This window comes from Corvus kubaryi, unplaced genomic scaffold (assembly GCF_017639235.1).
Source record: "Corvus kubaryi isolate FWS band 111438036 unplaced genomic scaffold, C.kubaryi_AGA036_p1.0 37361, whole genome shotgun sequence".
NCBI lineage: Eukaryota > Metazoa > Chordata > Aves > Passeriformes > Corvidae > Corvus > Corvus kubaryi.
In genome coordinates, this window is record NW_024581118.1 from 1350085 (window position 1) to 1369845 (window position 19761).

Below are 19761 nucleotides of genomic sequence, written 5' to 3' on the forward strand. Positions count from 1 at the left end.
CAGTAATGAGTATTTTGGACCAAACCACTACACTAAATTGGTGTTTCCGCCCGGTTACAAACCGAACCCGCGACAGCAATGTTGGGTAAATGGTTGGATTCAATGATATTGGAGATCTTTCCCAACCTAAATTCTGTGATTCAGATTGTGCTCCCAAGAATTTCTTGTGTTTTCCAGCCTGCTCCCTTGGAACTCTTCCTGTAGGACTGGCAGAGCCAAACTTGCGACTGCCAGGTGCTTCCTCTTCCTCCATTCCCTTTTTTATTCTTCTGCTAAAGTGTCCTGAGTGCATCTCAGCATCTTAGAAGAGCTGACAGATTAATTTCCTTATTTCTCTTAAATGGGAAGATCTAGAGGTAAAAGTGGTCATTCTGTATTTGTTAAAGGCAGCAGAGAAAGTGTCAGGAGGACACTGCCAGTCTGGAATTGGGTTCAGTATATCCACAAGCACACATCCTGCTGGACATGGTTTTGGTTTTGGGTTGGGTTTTTTTTTTTTTTCACTTGACCACTTACCAAAAAATGGACTTGGCGTGTAATTGATTAAATGATGGAGGCCCAGGTCCTGCTCCAACCAGCTGCTCCTTTGCTTGCAAGATCAGAAATAACCTTGTCTCTACTGAATGGTCCTGACGTCCCTATGGCAACTATGACTGCATGAAGTCAGTGATAATAGGAATGTATTCCTCTTATTACCTTTATTAATTAGAAGATGAAAGCCAAAGCAGACAGGATTGTGTGGCCCCTGAAAGCCCTGGAGTGTTTACATCAGGTCTGTACCTTCCCTATATCCCAGAATCACATAGTTGGGTTAGAAGGGACCTGGAGATCATCCAGTCCAGCCCCCTGCTAGAGCAGATGGATCTCATCCAGGTGGGTTTGAACATCTCCAGAGGAGGAGACTGCACAGCCTCTCTGGGCAGCCTGTTCCAGTGCTCAGTCACCCTCACAGAAAAGTTTATCCCTTTTCTACAGAGAGTATGGTATCCCTTTCATACCATTCATGTCATTCCAGAGGTTTCATGTTTTCCTTTGGATCCTGTGATTGACTTGTAATTATAAATGGTGAGTTTTCATTAGCTAATTTGTAAATAACTTTACATGTAGCTTGTAAAACTGCACAAAATTGGAATTATTTTTCTTCCTTTTCAGACCAAGCAAGGCAAACTGGGGTTGCAGTTATGCAGCAGCTGAGGCATGTACACAAGTTTCTCTGAGCATATAAATAAATGTCATGATTAGAAGCACAGGCTGATGGCTTAAAACACATGTGTTCCCTCTCCTTCTCCAAAAACACAGCTCAGATAAACAGCAGAGCAAATCCTTTCCCAGGGATTTTTATTTATGTAGAAACTGGAGCACAAATGCTGGGCCAGTTTCTCTGTGCACAGTTGGTTGTTTCTGAGACTTCTTCACAGGGACTGCCATGGCTCTATCCTAAAATTAATTCCAAATATTTTAGCCTTCCCTGTGCTCAGGCTGTAATTGTATCGCCTCCTGAGAAGCCATCTGACAGTGTTCTTGGAGGATTCTGACATTCACTGAGCGCAAGAGCATCAGCAGCAAAGCTTGTTGTAACAAGCAGGAGGAGAGACCAGGAGCTTGTTGCAGAGGAAAGGAAGGAAAAGGAAAAATAAAGGGAACAAAATGATCTGGTTAAGAAAGACCGTGCTGTAAACCCCTCTGACTCATTTCATCCACTTCATGTGTGTACAGCAGCAGCCCAATGCCAATTTACCCCTCCCAGGGATGGGATTTGGAGCTGAGCCCAGGGGCAGCATTCTGATCGCCTGCGTGCTGGGAACACGCTCCTACCAAACCCAAGGAATGACAGCATCACTGATACTGCGGCTCTGGGTGAGGGCAAAGCGCCCCAATTCCTCAGGTTCCTGTGGCAACCTTGAGGGTAAATGGAAAATACGCTCAACACAGGTGCCTGAACACAATGTTCCTGTGCTGTGGGATTTAGGTGCCTTGTGCAGCGACCCAGAGCAGCCCTGGCTCTGCTGCCACTGGGGCTGAAGTGATAAAATAAGCCAGGTCCTTACCCCTTCTGTTTGCAGCAGGTGGCCATGGGATTAGCAGGAGTCAGGACAAGAGACAATGGAGGCGTTCTGAGGGCAAGTTTTCTTCTCCCTGCACATTTGTTTGTGGAGCAGGGTGTGATGTTTGGTTAAGCCCAAGCCTGACTCCAGCTGTGAAAGCTGTGGCAGATGTGGGAAGTGGATGGAGGTGCAGCCCTAGCAGTGTGCTGTTCTTGGGAAAGGAGAGGAATTCCATGAGCATTAGAAGTAATGAAATCTGATCTTTTTCCTAGGATTCGTTTTCTAATGATTTTGGCACCTAAAAGCTTTTTGCTGTGGGCTTCAGCATTAAATGGGGCTCTATTTGTGGATTCTCCAGTGCTAAAGAATAAGACATGAATGCAAGTGAGAGAATTCCCTCTCCCTCTGGGAGAATCAGACTCAGATACAAACCCAGAGACTGTCATACATTGGAGAAAAACCACGCTATTTCAGATTGCCATGATGTCAGAGATTTGCATTCACTTGGTAAGTGACTGTTGCAGTATTAGCTGTCCCAACGGAACAGCTCAAATATGAATCAGTTTGTAAGAGCCTTATTTATTGATGTGTTCCAACAAGGTCTCTTTAAAAAAAATCAAATCACAATTCATTTAACTATTTAACAGCACCAGATTAGGCAGTATAGCAGCAAATCTATATTAATCCCTTTACTTTAAACATTGCAGGAGAGTCTTGGGTGATCCATCAATATTCATACTGAACAGAAGGGTATAATCAAATTTTAAAGTCCTAAAATGACTGTTACTCTGTTTTAAATAAACAGCCACTTTCTAAAATTAATAAAGTCATGGAATCATAGAATGGTTTGGGTTGGAAGGGATGTTAAAGGTCATCTTGTTCCAAGCCCCTGGCATGGGCAGGGACACCTTCCACTGGTCCCCTAAGGCAGATGTGGATAAATACATCCTGGTGTGTGGTTTGCCATGGGCCATGAGTTACTGAAATTGCTGCGACAACTTGGTTCAGTGGCCTGAAACCCTTTTTGGATAAACTACAGAACCTGACTTGCCTTGAGAGGATGCAGGCATGGGTAATGGGGACCAAAATTTGCTCTCCTTGGCAGAGACGGTCCCTGGAAGCGAAGGGCTGGAGGTGGCTGTGGTGTGGGTGCTGAGGAAGCCCCCAGGGTCTGAAGGCACAATGTTTAGATCTCAGAACATCCATGTCTGGCTCATTTCCTCCTCTGGCAGAGCCTGACTTCTCCTAACTCTTTCTGAGCACTTACTTCATCCTGCTTGGCTTCAGGCTTAGCCAGGCTATTTTTAGCTAGGCTGTATTTCCAAATGTGCCTCTTGCCTGTGACCAAATGTGGAGTATCACAAAATAAACCTGGGCACATCCAGCATGGAAGGGGGCAAAGGTGAGCTGTTGGCAGGTGCTGCTTCCTGGGATCTTGGGACAGAATTGAGGTGTGACCCTGGACCTGGATTTAACTTAGAGTTGCTGGGGCAGGTGGTTCATCATTGTGTGCTTGCAGAGAGGTGAGGTCCAAGGATTTATCTCATCCCTTCCTTTAAAACACCCTCCATTTGCTTTAAGGCCTTCCTTATGGGATCGCTGTACTGTTACTGCTTTAAGCCTGGACAGCATTCCTGCCCCCATGAGGAACGGGAATGGGTGGTTATCCTTGGATTCTGCTGCAGGCAGCTGTTTCCATGGGATTCCAGCAATTTGGAAGGACAGGAATCAGCACCCCAATTGTTTTATTTGAAACTTTGTGCCAAAATGCCAAGCCTTTATTATAACATGTTTTCATCTCAAATTACCGTAAAGTCTTTAATTCCATGCAAAACAACTCTGTAAGATATTGCACAAATGGAATAATTCAAGAATATTTTAATTATGTCACATTATGAATGATTGACACTGCTAAAATGGCAAGGATATGCAAATAGAAACAAATGTAATTTCCAGATGCCGTTTGAATGCATTCCTTTAATATTTTCAAAACAAAGAGATTGATTTTGTGGAAGATCAGCTCTCTCTGCAGGAATCACTGCTCCTGCCATCCCTTCCCCTGCTAGAATGCAGGGAGAAAAACTGTATGGCATTTGCTCACTGCAATTTCCTGCATTTTTCTTATTTGTTTGATCTCTGGCTGATAGATTGGAAAGGGCTCTGGGTCATCAAAAAAGAGTTTCTTGTTTTGGCAGGCAAATATATGGAGCTATTTTTCAGGCTCATCATTATTCCTCTGCATGTTGTTGCCCTCATTTTCCATGTCTGTCCATAACAAAAATGCCAATGAAAATTTGAAATGTTTCATTTTAGGTTAAAATAAAAAAAAGAAGAATTACTACAAGAGGTGACACGAATTCACCAAGCCTTTAACTTGAAGTTGGAAGGGGTGGGGTTTTTTTGTTCTGGTTTGGATTTTGTTCTTTTACTCAGAAAGTGCAAATCCCATAATTTTGGCCAACTCTGCTCATACCTGGTGTTGGGGTAGACCTCATTTCTCACTTTAACTTTGTTTTCTTCTACTCATAGTCCTTTGATATCCTCATCCCAGTAAGCAGCAGAATAGGAATTTCTCTGGACTGGGATGCTGACTGTGGAGATGCTCTACAACTTTACCTGGAATTCCGTAGGCATTGAGTATTAAAGAAAGGAGCTGTGGGATGCATTCTGCTCAATACAATAATATATTGGTTTATAGCACGTTCCAGCTTGTGTTTAAATCCATGAGAGGTTTCTCTGTATTTGGGCTGAGGCTGAAGTCTGTGCTCACTCAAGCAGTTCAGAATTAAGGGTGTAATTCAGTCTCACTGTGGTTGGCCATGTGCCCTAGAGTGAGCCTCTTTGGGAGTTTAAGATGGGGTAGTGCTGAAAGCTGGTTACCAGGCTCTCCAGCTGAGTTCCCCATGTCCTTTGGCCACCTTATACACAGCAAATCTCAGAGGCGAGCTGATTTCCTTTCCCCTCCTTGCTCACCAAAGCCTGACTAAGTGGGCAGTACAATCTCCGGTGGGTTTTCTGTCCACAGGTGCCTTGTGGGGTTGTTAATCTGGTGTCATATCGCTGGCTATGTGAAAGAAGACAATAGGTCTAAAATACGGGGTGGGAAGCTAAGGATGATGTCGATTTTTCCTAAGTTCTTGCAGTTCTACATTTAAGACTCTTCTGAAGATGCAGGGCTGGTGCAGAGTGCGAGTCACAACCTCCCAGAGCTGCAGGTGGTTACCCCACGGAGCTGCCTGATCCCTGGAATCCAGTGCAATGTTTATGGAGAATTATTTCTGCACTGATTGCATTGGTCAGGCTCTGGTTTTGCTTTGGAGGGCTGTAGGGGGGCAGGAAATGCCCTTTGGCGCTGTGATTCACCCAGGAAAAACCTTTGCAGTTGAGCTGAGGGTATGACCAGATGGCCCCATGAGTATTTTGAAGGTGTGAAATACCTGTAGGGTTTTTGAACTTTGTAAATGAGGAATATGGGAGCCCTGTGATAGCTTTGAGACACACTGCTGCTAGAGAGGAATTCCCCTTATCACTGGAAACCAGCAGTTGCACATCCTGGTGTATAGTAACCATCTTTAACTATGTTATTTGCTCTCAAGCTGTATTATTTTGGTGATTATCTCTCATGCCCTAATGCATTTCCCATCTTTTAGCTGTGCTGTAATTATAATTGCTAGGATTAATCTTTAATATTTGTAACAAAGATCACCTTAAAATCCCATTCTGAAACAGGACGAAGCACTTCCATATAATTCTAGCAATCTGGTACAGGTCAGATGCAGAAGAATGGGTTAGGTTGAAATTATTCCCTCCTGTCAAAAAGATGTCAAATGCTTGCAGGAAACCTGTAAAGCCATTGATTGTGCGGGTGAAACTGTTTGTGGGAGGGGGTGGAAGCAAGAATCCAAGGTGTAATTTTGCCCCAATGTTTCTTGACCACTCAGACCCATTCTAGTCACAACATGCTCATCATCTGGGGAGCTCAGCTGTCCAAAGCAACCTCTCAGGGCCCAAAAATGGAGTTTTTCTCCATCTTTTTATGTAATGCATCATTTATACCTTTAGTTACATACCTGTCACCTGCCCAAAAGTAGTGCTGTCACAGCAGCTACAGAGGGAATTGCCCACGGTACATTTGGGTTATTATTCTTTCATACCAATATTTGTGCTCTTGCAAAACATTCTCTTGCAAGAAAACAATTCTTGCAAAACCAAGCTGAGATTAGATACGTGGATAAGAAGGAGTCATTCTAAAGTTACCACTTAGAGTTCCTTGGAGGCTCCGAAATGGGCCCAGACGTGAACATCTTCTGGAGATTATCCCAGAGATTTCAGCCCTTCACTCACCTTTCCCCAGAGCACACAACTCCATCCCAGCACAGGCAGAAGAAATGGTGTTTTTATATTCTCTTGCAGATCCTTATATACAGGTATTCAAAGGTAGGTTACAAAAGAGTAGAAATCCCATTTTTGAATCAAATCAATGCCAAAATCAAATAGAGAGAGACAGGATTCCATGCAAGGAATAGAAAAGCCCTGTTAAATTAGATATAGGAGTCACTTCCAATAGTCTGGGCACACATTGTCAGCAGATCCAGTGTCTGATTTCTAATGTATTTCCATTTCTCCCAAATGACCCCAGCTGGAGTGAGGCACCACTCACTGCCCATGCATTCATTTAAAGCACAAATAATGACAGCTCTGGCAGCTCGTTGTGCTCAGTTTAATGAAAGCAGCCTGCCAAATTCACAGCTGGGAACCTGGCAGTAGCTGTTATGTCACCAGCCCCATTTCAGCCTGATGCTGCCAAAGGTGAGGCTCTTCTGAGAGACCCCATCACTTATTAGAACTTTTCATACACCACTCATACATCTTCAAAACACCATATTTTTTTCTCCCTACTGAAATCAAACTTGAAAGGCAAGGTTTGGACACACAAATCACAGTACCTGAGAGGCTCAGTCCCTCAGCTCCGCTGTTCCTAGGGGCTGACGAAATGTCCTCGGAGTTTCCAGGAGAGGAGCTGGATTACAACTGACCACAGCAAGACCTGGCCCCTGATTTACATCGCTCTGGAATGATGACCCTTGCAGAAATAGCCTTGGACAGGTAATAGGATTATCAGCAGAGAATTAGAAAATTCTCTTCTTTAGTTTGAGCCAATGAAGCTGCAGACTGGAGAGAGGTTTAAAGGATTTGGTGCTTATATATAATTGGGCAGGGAGAAAAACAGCTGAGCCCCAAGAGCCACCACAGATGGCACCTTGCTATTGCAGAGCCAGGTGTATTAAAAATGCTGGAGATGTACAGATGGATTATAGGAACAGTGTAAGAACCCGTTACTGGATGCAGGAAAGCTGTCCTTACAACCCTGATGGCCTTTTCAGTATTTCTGAGCTGTGGTGGGACTGCAGTTTATAGAAAGGATAAAAGTATTCACAGAAATTGTGCTAATATTTAAATAAATCACCCAGTCATACCCAGTTACTCAGTAAGCACTGACAGCGCAAATGAAAAAAGGGGGAGGGAGAATTTTGTTCTATGGAAGGCTATAAGTATCTTATGTGGCATCAAGGAACATTAAATTCTAAGCAGTTTTAAATGGAAGGCTTGCATTTAAACACCTGCAGCTGTGGCTGTGACATGAAGTTGGATGCTCTGCAATCAAGAATATCACAGAATCCCAGAATGGTTTGGGCTGGAAGGGACATTACAGCCCATCCAGTGCCACCCCCTGCCATGGGCAGGGACACCTTCCGCTATCCCAGGCTGCTCCAAGCCCTGTCCCACCTGGCCTTGGACACTTCCAGGGATCCAGGCGCAGCCACAGCTTCTCTGGGCACCCTGTGCCAGGGCCTCCCCACCTTCACAGGGAACAATTTCTAACATTTAATCTAAATCTGTCATCTTTTAGTTTAAAGACATTCCCCATGATCCTTGTTTAACCAAAGTCAGCAAACTTGAACCAGTTAAAAAAACTTAGATAGAGAACATCCTTCACAGATGCAATGTTGAGGGCTATTGCCCCATGTGAATATTGCACAAGAGTTGCAGGGCACCCAGGGCTTTTGGAATTGTGTCTCTGGAGGAGTTGGCTCTCTAGTGGCTTAGGTTATCCAAGGTTTTGTTCCTGATAAGACTGAAAGCTCTCCAGAGGTTTGAGTCCTTGTTAAGACCAGCCTTCATTAAGCCTCATTCCTCCTGACATCAGAAGGGCTGGCATAAGGAAACCCCCGCCTTCTCCCAGTGGAGGAGGATCAGGTTAGGGGACATTTTCACAGTTGGATGTTATCAGGCCCATAGGAGATGGGGTGCCCGGGAGGGCATGTCAGTCAGAGCCACCATCCTTGTCTCAGCCCTGGAGAGGCACAGCTGTGTCCCGTTAGGGGGTCCCTGGTACAGGACTGGTGTGGGCTGGACTCACTGGAGTGAATCCAAGGAAGGGCCACAGGGATGATCGAGGGATTGGAGCATCTGTTATGTGAGGAGAGACAGAAAGAGCTGAGCGTGCTCAGCTTGGAGATCAGAGGGCTCAAGGGGATCTCATCCATGTCAGTGGATATCCAATGGGTGGGTATGAGGAAAAGAGAGAGGCTCTGGGCGGTGGTGCCCAGGGACGGGACAAGAGGCAGCAGGCACAGACTGAAACACACAAAATTCCTGTGAACAGAAGAAAATGCTTTTTTACCATGAAGCTGGCAAAGGAGGAATTAGGGAGCCTCTGTCCTTGGAGTTTCTCAAACCCAGATGATGCGTCCTGGGCAGCCTGGTCTAGCTGGCCCTGCTTGAGCAGGGTCTTGGACTGGAGCCTTCTCCAAGCCTTGTGCCCCAGTTTAAAAATAAACATACTTTTGAGAAGTTAAAATGGCAACAGTTCCTTTTAAAATGAGACATTCCAGTTCAGTGACATCTTTACCCCAACTTCCAGCATTTATGTAGAATGTTATATAGTTATTTGTTGCTTGTTGACCTGGTTTTGTTCCCTGTTTGACCTAGTGGAAGGTGTCCCTGTCCAAGGCAGGGGGGGGAATGAGATGAGCTTCAAGTTCCCTTCCAGCCCAATCCACTCTGGGATTTCAGGACTCTGTGCTAAACCTGCCCTGAGTTATTTCCTACCTGACATGCACGAGCTGCCAGAGATTCCAGGTTCTTCATTCCTTTCAATTCCTTATGGACTATCTAAATGTCTTTTATGAGATAGTTAATTTTTAATGGAAGATCCCATTAAATTGAGACGCTCACTGAGCTCTCTTCCAAAGGGCAAACCAAGAAATTTCATTCCTTGTGAAAACGTATAAAATCATAGCATTGTGTAGGCAGAATTCAATTTAGCAGTAAAGTAGTTGATGGAGCTTTTCTAGGGCCCCACAGGAGGACACACACAGGGGAAAGGGGCCAGGCAGGGAATTCCTAAATATAAACTTGTTAACTTCCAGTTCTTTGAAGATTTAAGCTGGCATTCCATTGGAGACGGCTTTGCATTTGAGCGGGATATTGAGTATCATTGTGTCTAAATGTTGAACCTTCTACTTTTATCTATTGTTTTGTCCATTTTTGCAACTTTAGACTGTGAGATGTTCTCTTATTTTAGTGTAAGGCCTGGATATGTTTTTACTCCACCAGCCTCTAGGTTCTCCCTGCCGCAAGTCACAGGGACATAAAAAAACATAAAAAATTTCCAGGGTGCCTGTGGAGGAAACCTTTTAAATTAGCATGGCCAAAAAAGCTTTGCCAGGCCTAAAAATGACATTTTGAAACAATTTAGTCTTCTGTAACTGGTAAGCTTTCTTAAATTTTTAGGGTTTTCCTGGTTTTCTCTCTCTCTCTTTTATTTATTTATTTATTTTCTTTCCTCCTTGCTTCTGATGAGATATCAGTTCTACAACCTTAGGTTAAAACATGCCCTTAATGTTTTTAATTTAGATTACATTTTCTCTGCTAGCAACTGGACTGTACATGCTACAGTTTCAGACAAAATATCTCTCCAAAAAATTGATTACTGGTGTTATTTTGTGATAGTTTTACATCTAATGATGAAGAATTTGCACTTGCAAGAATATCTACAAAATTACAGTTGTTCATCACTGGCTCAAAAAGCCCCTTTTTTGCAAAAAGATGGATTAAATCTCAACGTGGAAACTGATCCTAAACCAATTAGGAGAACTCTATTTGTTTGCATCCTTGTCATTAAGTTAAGGAAGATTAAAATGCAGAGCAGGAAGAGGAGCAATGTGTTTCCCACGCCCCATTTGTCATGGAGCTGCAGCGTCTTGCCCTATTGGAGGTTGGAGGCAAAACAAGGCTTTAAATTGTGGCCCATTTAGTTTCTTTTCCACTGACGAGGTTGGAGCAGCCTCCTGCTGTCAGGGAGAGACTGGTCCCACCTTCCCACTGCCCAGCCATCCACTGCCCTTCTGTATTTTTGCAGTTTCTGTCATAAGTCTTGGTTTTCCTCCCGCTGTGGCCCAGTCTCCATCACCCAGGATGATGGCTCTGTGCCTGCCAGCAGTGTCCTGCCTTTGAAGAGGGGTGAGGAGAAGCCATATTCCCAACTGGCCATCCTCTGGCACAGGACTTCTGCTCCTTCACCCTGGCTGCCCACCCTGTGTGCCTCGATGTTGGGGTTTTGGGAGTTCCCCTTATGTTTTCTTTTTTCTCTTGAGGAATTTTTCCCACATATGTTGCCGGGGCGACAGATTGCTGGGTGTTTGGGAGAAACAAAAGACCTGGCCACTGAAGAAGGGGTCCAACGGGCTACGCTTTCTCACCTGGGCTTGTGGGCTGTTGTTTTGGCGTTAGGACAGAGAGAGGCTGCCGTCGTTGTGGAGGGATCAGCTGCCTTCCTTCTACCGTGAGTGGAGCTCGCTCACTGGAGCAGCTGTTGCACTGGGACCCTAACACCCCACCTTACTAAAAGAGGGACCTGTTCACCATCTGCTCGGGTACCTCAGGGAGAAACCCCAGGATTCCCAAGCCCACCTTTCCCTGCCCCGCCGGGAGCCAGGCTGTGGCTGCCCTGCCACTGTCTCTGCTTTGAGCCTTTGCTACTCTGTAGCCCCGCCCTGCCCTGCCTGCTGAGACCTCCCAGGGTTCCCGCTGCAGCTCTGGAGTTTGATACATCTCATCTGCCCCCCGGGATTTGTGCTCATCCCTGCTGTTCCAGCCTGCCATTCCCGAGGGTCCGGCCGGACACCGGGATCGGCTGCCCAGCGGTTTGTGAAGCCTTTGTTCCATCCCTTCCCGGGATCCCAGGGCACCAGAGCCGCATGCTCCCCGAGCTCGCTCCGGAGCGCCCCCTGCAGCCGCGGGGGAACCATCGCACCTGCCCTGCTCACCGGGAGCCGCCAGCGCCCCTGCCGGCTGCGAGCGGAACTGCACCCGAGGGGAAAGGGCCTGACAGCCGAGAAGGCTGGGACTGAGTTTGTGATTGTTTGCTGTTACTGCCACAGTTATTGCTGTTTGTTTGACTGGTTAGACACATATAGATATATAATAGTAAAGAACTGTTATTCCTATTTCCCACATCTTTGCCTGAAAGCCCCTTTATTTCAAAATTATAATAATTTGGAGGGAAGGGGGTTGCATTTTTCATTTCAAGGGAGGCTCCTGCCTTCCTTGGCAGACACCTGTCTTTCAAACCAAGACACCCGAGCAGTGCCAGGACTGGGCAGCCTTGGCAGGGCTGGGCTCAAATGTTGGCGTGCAGCGGTGACGTCTGCATTCCCTCGTGGGCTCTGAGGTGAGCCAGAGGGGTTCTGGCACTCTGGCACTGGAGGGTTCCTTTTGGGAGTCATTCCCTTGTTTTTAGGAGTGCTTTGTACATTGAGTTTGTTTGCCACCAAAATCTATTCCAGCGAGCTTCTGGAGCCCATTGTTGCAACCAGAGGGATGATCCTTATCCATATCCTACTTCACTATAATGACTTTGTCTTCCAGAAGTTCACCAAGCTTTTTGATTTTCCTTTCTTTCTCAAACACTTGGCCTTTCTGCAGTCATTTATTTTGCACCATTCCGTGTTGCCTGTAGAGGTCGCTGTTTGCCTAGGAAAGCAGAGTCGGGTGCCTGGAGCGCCACAGTCTCTGTCCTTACATCCTCTTTGCTTCAGAGGTGCTTCCCCCCGCTTCCTTGGGATAAAAACATTACATTCATTTCTTCTAAAGACATAAATGAGAAGGAAGGTGCTGGTGTGTATATTGGTACATCATTAGGCTTTGCTATCTTTAACAGATTTTAGAAGATCAAACACGGTATTTAAAAAAACTCCCAAGAAGTTGACATTTCGTAAAATATTTGCACATCTTAAAGAGGAGTAGAGGATAATTCAGAGTGAGAACCGTGTCTGTAGTTATCATCTTACATATATTTTATGCAGTCATTTGCTGGCTGAGCACATGAAACGTTGTCAGTGATGTGTTTGTGGGACCAAGTGCTCCCTCTTTATCCTGACACCCACCCCTCGTGATTTATCAGGGGTAGTAACAGCATGAGAGCAATTACACCAACTGGCTGCCTAAGATTATGGAAGATATTTGGGGAAATGAAGTCTGTGGAGTGGTTTTGAGTGAGGAAAGTATAAAAGGCATCACTCAATGACCAGGTTGTGTTTTGTAAGGACTGTCTCCTCAAATGTTCTTTACATGAACCACAGGTAATGTTCCTAAACACACTTTAAAATGTTATTTTGAATTAGTTTCTGTGTGCTTTCACATGGAAAGTGAGGTGAGAATTAATAGTATTTTAATTAATAGTTCTGTGTGTTCTCATAATTAAATTGGCCTAATCCCTCTTTGAAGAGTGATCGTTTTTCTACAAAAATCAAACCAATTGATTTAATTGGATAGTACTTGGGATGCTATTCCTTAGGAGGTTTCTATGGAGGATAGGTTATCAATGAAATGATTGTGGAAAGTATGGTGCACGCAGTGCTTTTGGAAATGTATTTGTGGAAATCTTCAGCTAAAAGTGCCTATACATAATTTCTAATACTCATGTTCCCTCCTTAAAGGTGTAGTCTCCTCCTAAAGCATCTTGGCAGTGGGTGAGGGATTCTGAGTGTTGAAATCCTGTTTGCCCCCAGATGTGCTCCCCCTAACTTTTTATTAAATTAACTTCCCAATCGTACTTTTTAAAATCCTTTTAATTTTTTTTTTTTAATTTTTAATTCAGTGCATAGGACAGCATGATGTATGACTTTCTCAATTTACATCTAGGCAAATGAAGATCACTCTTTCTCAGATTTTCTTTGGAATCTGCAGCTGGAAGGGAGCACTGTTACCTAAGGCACTGAAAAGTTCCCCTTACCCCTCAGTTTCTGCTGGCTTGGTGTGTTTAGGCAGCAAATTCTTTCACCAGAGCAATGAGTAAAGGGTGAGGCTGGGAGCTGTTAGATGATGCAGTTTCTACACTGATTTGTTGCCACGTAATGGACTTTTGTGCCTCTTTCATTACTGCTGGTAGCCTCTGCTTGCTAACATTGAATGGCATCTGGGAGTGAGATGAAGCAATTCTCCCTTTGTCTTCTCTTAGGGATTTGCCATGTATGTGTTTCCAAAACAGTGATGTATGACCCTCGTTTTGCCACTCCTCAGTATGATCATAGAGTTCTTCATGTTGGAAGAGACCTTAAAGTTCACCCAGTCCCACCCCTGCCACGGGCAGGGACACCTTTCACTAGCCCAGGCTGCTCCACGCCCTGTCCAACCTGGCCTTGGACACTTCCAGGGATGGGGCAGCCACATCTTCTCTGTCCCAGGGCCTCCCCACCCTCGTAGTGAAGAATTTCCTCCTAAAATCTAATCTAAATCTTTCCTTTCATCCTAAATCGGTTATTCCTTGTCCTGTCACTACAGACCATAGTAAAAAGCTCTCTCCACCTTTCTTCAAACCCCACCTTTGGCACTGAAAGGCTGCAATAAGGTCTCCCCAGAGCCTTTTCTTCTCCAGGTTGAACAACCCCAACTTTCTCGACTGTTCTTTATAGGGGAGGTGCTCCAGCCCTCTGACCTTTTTTGTGGTCCCTCTGGACCAGCTGCAACAGGTCCATGTCCTCCTGTGCTGGACCCCGGGACTGGGGGCAGCTCTGCAGGTGGGGTCTCACCTCAGAGGGGCAAAGGGGCAGAATCCTCCCCTTTCCTGCTGCCCACATGCTGGGAATGCAGTCCAGGATACCATTGGCTTTCTGCGTGTCAGCACTCATGGCCAGGGATGTCCAATTTGCCCCCCATCAGTATCCCCAAATCCTACTGTGCAGGGCTGCTCTCAGTCCCTTCATCCCACAGTCTGTGCTGGTACCAGAGATTGCCCTGACCCTGCAGCACCCTGCAGTCGCTATTGCTGAACTCCACACAATCTCAATTTGGTGTCATGCAGACAGTGACACCTAGGATGCCACCAACGTGGCACCTCACTGCCATGAGCAAGGTGTAAAGGATGCATTGCAGAAATCGGTGGTGAACAGGGGTAACAAAACTAAAATACTGTGGCAGAGAAAAGCATCAGGTTCAAAACTGAACAGAGTATACTGACCCATCAGTCACCCCATGATTCAAAAGCTTTCGTAGTCAAGTGGGGACAGCTTTCATGTGTTTGTTTTTCTTCCCAGGATTAACCAGAGCTCCACACATGACGGAGTGAACGTTTTAAAAGCAAATTGGAAGTTTTCCCCTAACAGGGTCCAGGTAATCTCCTGCAGATATTAATTTATCACACAGACCTCTATCAGGACGACAGGTAGCTGCATCCTGCAGTAGGTGGATGTCTGCATCCAGGATGTTACTGTTCCTCGTCCAAAGAGTTTGGAGCTGAACCTGCTGTTTCCTAGAGCCAGGCTGCCCAGCTCCCCCTGCTTTGGACAATGATTCCAAGGATCAGAGTACACAATAGGTGATGTGGCAGAGAGCCATACCGTGTGTGGTAAGTCACCTCTGCGCAATCGTGGAATCAGAACATGTTGAGCTGGAAGGGACCCACAAGGATCATCCAGTCCCACTCCTGGCCCTGCACAGACACCCCAACAGTGCTACCCTGTGCATCCCTGAGAGCATTGTCCAGATGGTCCTGGAGCTCTGGCAGGCTCTGTCACTGATAGCCCAGGAAGGACCTTTTGGACCTCTCTCCTATTTGCCTGTTTTGAAGCAAACCCAAACAAACAATTTCTAACAGCAGAGGAGTGCAGGCCTTTCTGGTCTTCCTAAGCTTCTTCTCAGATTTCTCTCCAATGTCCAGCTGCTCCTCCAAAGTCTGTTGAAGTTGAAAGCCATGGGCAGCAGTGAAACTGTAATTGCCTATGCTAATGCTGTGGGGTTTGTGCAGTTTATCAAGGGCATCTTTTTGGAAGCTCTTTGGAGAATCCACCGCAGGAATGTCAGGCTGCTTGTGCTGGTTCTCTGCGTGCAGGGTCTGGTGGGAGGTCTGTGTGAGGGCTGCGGTTACAACACAGAGAGAAAATTATTATAAAACCAGGGGATGGACAAAAAAAAAGGGCAGAACAGACACACAAGGGAGAGGGACAGTTATTCATAGGTCCTGATATAACACTGCACGTCATAAAGGGATGCAGGGCCAAGCCTGATGAATTTGGAGCAAATGGGGAAATAAGGCAGCAGTACACGCAGGTATTTAATCAGCACATAATCACAGAGAGGTCTTTGGAAGGAGCCCTCTGTTGGTCATCGGGCCCAGTCCCTTGCGTCATGGAAGAGTTTAACTGTGCCGAGCCGCCCCTCCGGAGAGGGAGGACAAGGGGTCATTGCAGCCAGGGAAGAGGTTTCTTGGCAGCTCCTGCACTGTCCAGCTCTTACAAACAAAAGGACTGTGGTGTAGCGTTGTTGAACTCTTGGAAGTGACAGTAAAAAATGGGATAGCTTGGGCTCCATGGTTACTTCTTCCCAGGAACTTCTGCCCCTGTGTTTTCAGTGGAGAAGTAAACTTGTAATTTTGTTTTCTGAGTAGGAGTCGTGGAAAATGTTCCCTGGGAGCTGAAATTCGGGGCTTTTTCTGTCTGAGCTTTTTGCTAAAGAATCTGGGGCTCAGATGCATGTGCTGGTTTACGTTGTTCTATACATAGAACACCATAAACCATATATATTTTTTCAATATATATATATGTCACCTATATATGTTTGTGTTCCACATACATTTAGACAGAGTGTGACTGTCCACACACATTATGGCGGAGTGTGACTTCTTGAGTTGCTTCTGCTTCCTTGGAAGAACTGAAAAGTTACAGGAGTTTAATTAATTGAAAATTATTTTTCCAATCAAGAATTGCCCTTTTAGTGCAACGAGTTATCCGAGCAGACTGTGTCTTATCCATGTGTGATCCTAGAAAAGTTTGTAAAGACTTTTTGAGATTTTACATCCTTTGTGAACCCTTTGCCTTGGGTATTTGAGATTCAAATTTCTTTTTCATGCATGTGATTGAGTAAAAATCTGGAGTGGGATGATGTGCTAACTCTGCTTTTTAAGGGACAGGAACAGATCCTGAGGGTCCATGTTATAAACTTCAGCTTGAAACGTTTCCTTCGTTTATGCTCTGTTGTCCCTTCTTGTAGCAGGTTGGTGTCCATATTCCCTTTCTTATCCCACCTAAGGGAGCTCTTGGCATCTATGAAGTTTTGGTGTAAGGACAGAGCCGGAGATGGAGGAGGGACTTGGCTGACAGCCCTTGCCTGAGCACCATGGGCCTGGAGCCTGTTTTGAAGACTCGGTTTGGTGTTACCCTGGTGCAGCAGCCGAGTTCTTGGTCTGGTCTCACTCTCTGCCTGGGTTTGGTACCCTGTCACCCCTTTGCATCTCCAGCCACTTTGTGCTCTCTTTATTGCAGCACACAAAATCATTTTCATGTTCTGGTTGCTGTGTTGTGGCTCTGCTATTTTCTGACTGAAAACTTCTTCCTTGGGGTGAGCTATTTCTCACAGAGTGAGTATTTTCTGGGTAGCTTTCACCCTTCACAAGGCTCTAGAATCTTTCTTTACCGATCCTTTTCATGGATATTCCTATTTTTGTTGCCTTTAGCTCTCTTTCAAGTCTTTGCTCATGTACCACTACAAAAATGGGCTAATTGGCTGCTTTTGGCTCACTGGCACGTCAGATTCCCAAACTCAAAAAGACAGGAACAGACTATAAATAGGCCCTTGGCCTTTTCTGCTTTCCTTGGGCATTTCTGTTGCCTCATCTGACTTTTGAAAGAGTTGCTTTGTGGAACCTGCCAGTCACTACCTGAGGAAGAGGATTCCTGACTCATCTGGCACAGTGTTGATGGCACCGTGCACAACAGCTCTGTAATCTGGCAGATCCCAGATTTTAAGGGAGATTGTTTTCTCTGTTTCCTGGGGCTTTTACTTTCTCTGTTATTTAAACTAATGCATTTCTTAAATCATACTTGTGTTGGCTCCCATTCTTGCCTGATTTATGTGTTAACATGTTTGTGCTGAAGGCTCTTTCCTTTTTCCAAAAGCCTCCAAGGGTTTGGATCTTTTCTTTACCAGCACTGCAGCCCGATCAAAATCATGCCTTAAAATCTTGCAGGTCTAAAAACTTCTGTAAAATAACTCATAAGCAGCTACTTTACTTTCACTGGCTGTGGAAATCTGCAGCAGTTAGATTTTAGATGTGAGAATTAATGTTCGTGAACATCTCTCACAAGTTTTATTTCCTGAGCAGCGGGAATGCTGGGAGTAGCACATTCCTCTGCTCAGAAATGTGCAGCTGCAGAATATATCAAAATGTTGTATTTAGATGAATGTTTAAAGGCTGGCTCTGAGGAAAGAGGATGATTTGAAGGTAATTTCTGAACAAAGAATCTTTTACAGATTATTATAAATGGACCTGTCAATATCTAAGAGGGGCCCTTCTAACTCATCTCCTGAAGAGGTTGTAGAAATGCACATTGGAATCAATCTTGGCACTATTTCTTCCTTTTTACCAATTGCATCATGAAGCATCCAGGGAAATGCTGACAATTATTGCTTGGTCGTTATCTTTTTATCAGTAATGATTGCCTGGCTAATCACTGTGAGTACTTCAATCCACGTTCTTTTCCACATAAGATGCTCACTATCCAGCAGGAAGAAAAGGTCTGCAGGGCTTTAGTTTTCATATGTACTTACACATTTTTTCTTATCTTCCTGTGGAGCTGATATTGCCAGGTTGGATGAGCTCACCAGATCTTTTGCCCAAAGAGTTTAATATAAAAATGGGAAGGCAGAACAACATCCATGGTCAAGACCCTCATTTAGCTTGGAGTAGAACCCTCCAGTGTGATAGAATCGTCTCTTTTGGCAATCTTTCATCTGACACCAACTTGCTCAGGAAAACTTGGAGCCTTGCCCACCTTGAGATTTAGATATCAACAGGAGTGGCCTTTTGAAACTCCTGTGCTGTGTGTGATCCCTGCAGCTGTCCTGTGTTGTTTATAAGTCAGGAGCCCAAAGCCTATGACATGAGCAATAGGAATCTGCTTGTAAACCAGCATCTGGTCAGGACATACCAGAGGATATAGGATGGGTGTGTAATATTGGGGCTGAGTGGCCACTGAAACCCCCTGGTCTTGCCACCTAACCCCCTTAGCCTCCTCTGAGAAATCCCAGTCCATGTAATCCAGGGGGCAAATTAAAAGTTCACCGTCATCAGCTGCCGGACGAGAGAGGAACATGCTCGATGCATCACATCACCGTCTCTCATTGTCAGCAGTGATTCATGAAGTGCAGCTGAACTCCAGGGTGACCTGAGTAAAGTAAATCCATCCAGGGAAGTCTCACCAGGACACGCACGTGAATCTTTGTGCATGAAGAAGAAGCTGAGTATGAGGGTGGGGAGGCCCTGGCACAGGATGCCCAGAGAAGCTGTGGCTGTCCCTGGATCCCTGGCAGTGTCCAAGGCCAGGTTGGATGGGGCCTGGAGCAACCTGGGCTAGTGGAAGGTGTCCCTGCCCATGGCAGGGGGTGGGACAATATCAGTTCTGTGGTGCCTTCCAACCCAAACCATTCTGGGGTTCCATGTACATTGTACAGCTGTGCTGGGGTGCTCGCAGGGGAGAAATCCATGGAGGTGTGTGTGGGGTTAATGTCACACCTTTCCTCTATCGCCCTTGTAACAGGAGCAAGAGGAAAGGGTCTGACACTGAACCGTGCCATAAATCAAGTCCCTCTGGATGGGAGAGAATTTGCTGAAAGTCCTTGCAAGGAGTTTCAAAGATAAACTGAGACTTTTCCTTGAGTTTCAATGCTTCCAGATAGTTGTTTATTAAGTCTTATCAGAGGAACAGAGCCACTAGCGTGACCCAGGTACAGCATAGAGCACAGAAAAGTAGGAGTGAGCCCTCTCTATCAAGATTTACACAGCCTTTTAAAGATATTTTAACCAATAGTTACTAAAAATGTACATTATTTTCACTTTCCTACCAATTATTCAGTAACACGACTAGGAACTGCGGAATTCTCTATCCAATCATTCCAAACTACTTTTACTGCAGAATATGGAGTAGGAGAAGAAGGAGAAGAAGGTTTAGAGAACAACAACAATCCTCCATTTTGATATTTTTAACTCTTATCTATTTACTATAAAGAGAAGCCCAAAATCTCTAAATTTTTTACTCTGTGACAATCTTACATAGTAGTCTATCACCTAATTCACACCACTGTATTTTCTAGTTCTTGTCTGACCGTTGGTAATTTTTTCCGAGGTTTGAGGCTAAAACAGTGTTGTTCAGGGGGGTAA

At 45.2% G+C, this 19761-nt stretch overlaps 1 protein-coding gene across 2 annotated transcripts in view; it reads right to left on the bottom strand.

Moving 5' to 3' along the window:
- PDC (phosducin) overlaps positions 1-7116 on the bottom strand; it is a 20911-nt gene extending 13795 nt beyond the window's left edge. Inside the window, exon 1 of one of the 2 annotated variants that reach the window (XM_042033957.1) lies at positions 6992-7116. The gene's annotated coding sequence lies outside the window, so the exon portion shown is untranslated. The remainder of the gene's footprint in view (positions 1-6991) is intronic. The other variant, XM_042033956.1, reaches the window with a different exon arrangement.
- Between the last annotated feature and the right edge of the window lie 12645 nt (positions 7117-19761).